Here is a 2,304-nt window from a genome sequence, read left to right as displayed (position 1 = left end):
GGCCCTATATAGATGGAAGGAGGGAGTATATACTTAAGAAGTTCACCCCCACTATATGATTTATCTCAACATGCAAGCTGTCCATGTCACCATAGTGCCACGTCACCCTTCAGTTTCCAAACAACACTCAATTAATCTCTTTTCTGTGACCAACCACTCTCGGTCTTTCACCTACCGCGCTCTTCCACTCAGGAAGAAAAATTCTCCCTGAAGCGAGCGGCCGCCGTTTCCTCTTCCAATCACAAGCAGCCTGACCGAAGTCTAGACGCATCATAACTCACTTCCGTCGGCGTCTCATCTTCATCTCCTCCTTCCCCTAAAAAGGCGTTTTACCTCCTCTTTATTTTTCCTTTCCCTTCATCTCCCCCGTACAGTTTTACTCACGCAAACGAATCATCTCTCTGTCTTATTATTGCATCCAATTCAATAGCAGTATATAGCTAGCCATCGGATCAGATGTTGCACAACTACCAGATCGAAAAAAATCCTCTCCTTCAGTAGCGGATGGTGATGTTGAACTGCTGATGGTGCCACGCCACCACAGACCTGCACGCATCTGCCGACCCGGGCTCCTATGATCACCGGTTAAACTGAGCCCCGTTGCCCATCAATAGAGTGTGTGGGTTCCGGTGGCCCGAGCCCGTGCCCAGTGCTAACCATGATCCACATACGCCATCGTCGGCGCCATCCTCGAACATCACCTGCAGGAAAGGTGGGGGCTCTCCTTCCTCTGTCTTTTCAGATCTGAGCAATTTTTCTTTCCTTTTTCTTTGCATGGATCTGAGCAATTTTTGTGATTTAGCTTTAGATTGATTCTCTGATTTGGGTGTGGTAGGAAGCCTCTTTTTAGCAGCTCCGCTCGGTCTCCAAGCACCTTCTCTCCGGCAGAAAGTCCAGCCAATTTCTCTCACCTACAAACCTTTCTGATTTGAAGAACAATTGGGTAAGCGTGTAAAGAGATAAGATAGATTATGCTATCTCTATGACCTGGTAAGTTTTGATTGGAGTTACTTTTTTTTGCAGGAAAGTTTTGATTGGAGTTACTAGATGGTGAAAATTTCTTTTCATTAGTCTTTATTTTTCTTGAAGGAATAGACATATGAAACTTACTATTTACTACATGCAGCACAATCGTCTCTCTCTTCCACAAACACATGTTATTTTAGTATGAATTTTATTTGTATTTTTATTGCTTCCCTTGGATTGTTCTGTAGAAGAAACATATGACATAGTGTTTTTCATTTTCAGGTTTGTTGTTGTCTAGCAGTATTATTCCACTGTGAATAACATGAGATCGGTCTAATATCCGAGTGATGCCATTGTGTGACTGGCATTGTCGTTCATCTACTCCAAGGTTCAAAATTCAAGGTTTTGTTTTTCGGTTGCTAGGCATTCTGGAGGTTCCATGTTTTATGCAATTCATCCATGCTGAGATATAATTTGAAATGCCACATGGTTTCATACTCCCAGTCATGTCCTTAACATGTCTATTTGCTCCTCCTACATATTCCCTTCATATATGTAATAGTATAGCCCATCATCAAATAATGCATTTCCTACTTCTAAAAGGTACGTTTTTTCTTCCCATAATTTGGCCTGACCACACCTTCAGGTTTACATTCATGTTTTATTATAGTGAAGAATATAATACACTTCCTTGGGCAGGATGTACAAGTTTGATGACAAATAAGGGCCAATAAGGGTGCTATTGTGTTTCGTGGTTTGGAGATAAATGTTATCATTATTTTTATTTATATGATGTGTTTCTGGTTTGGAGATAAATGCTACAATAGTAACCGATGTTAAGTTTTCATGCACGCATGTGTAACTACAATGAAACAATCTTCTCTATGGCTAAGCACTTGGATATTATCTCTTCAAACCTATGGCTTAACTTGACAAATGTAATAAGAAAATATAATTTTCCACGGTTAGAGTATCACTAGATGATTGCTCTGGTGTTGATGACAATTCTAGCCTAAAAAGTCTATCCTCGCTGAGAGTCAACTATGACCCCATCTGATTATCCTTTGGTTTAATTGTAGATGTAACCTGGCACCCTATTAATTAAGATCTAATAAAATGGAGTATATATGTTCTTCTACTCAGGAATCATGCCATGTTTACACCTCAGATGATAAATCTCAGCAAACTATACATCCATTCCTTTTCGTCTCGGCGATGCATTCTGAATTTCTAATTAAGAAAATAGGGAGATGCTCTAAACAATGTTTCCTGACTTTTCATATTGTTCCATCCAAGGTTCAAAAAAAGTTATGTGGTTATTATTTCTTAGACTAAATC

At 39.9% G+C, this 2,304-nt stretch overlaps 1 long non-coding RNA gene across 1 annotated transcript; it reads left to right on the top strand.

Annotated features, from left to right (window-relative positions):
- The first annotated feature begins 223 nt into the window (after window positions 1–223).
- Window positions 224–1,717, top strand: LOC119367461. The gene is made up of 2 exons (XR_005176318.1): window positions 224–712; window positions 836–1,717. It is a non-coding gene; the product is annotated as an uncharacterized LOC119367461 (long non-coding RNA).
- The last annotated feature ends 587 nt before the right edge of the window (window positions 1,718–2,304 follow it).

Source organism: Triticum dicoccoides, chromosome 2B (genome assembly GCF_002162155.2).
Source record: "Triticum dicoccoides isolate Atlit2015 ecotype Zavitan chromosome 2B, WEW_v2.0, whole genome shotgun sequence".
Classification (NCBI taxonomy): Eukaryota; Viridiplantae; Streptophyta; class Magnoliopsida; order Poales; family Poaceae; genus Triticum; species Triticum dicoccoides.
This window is presented reverse-complemented; position numbering and strand designations above follow the sequence as displayed.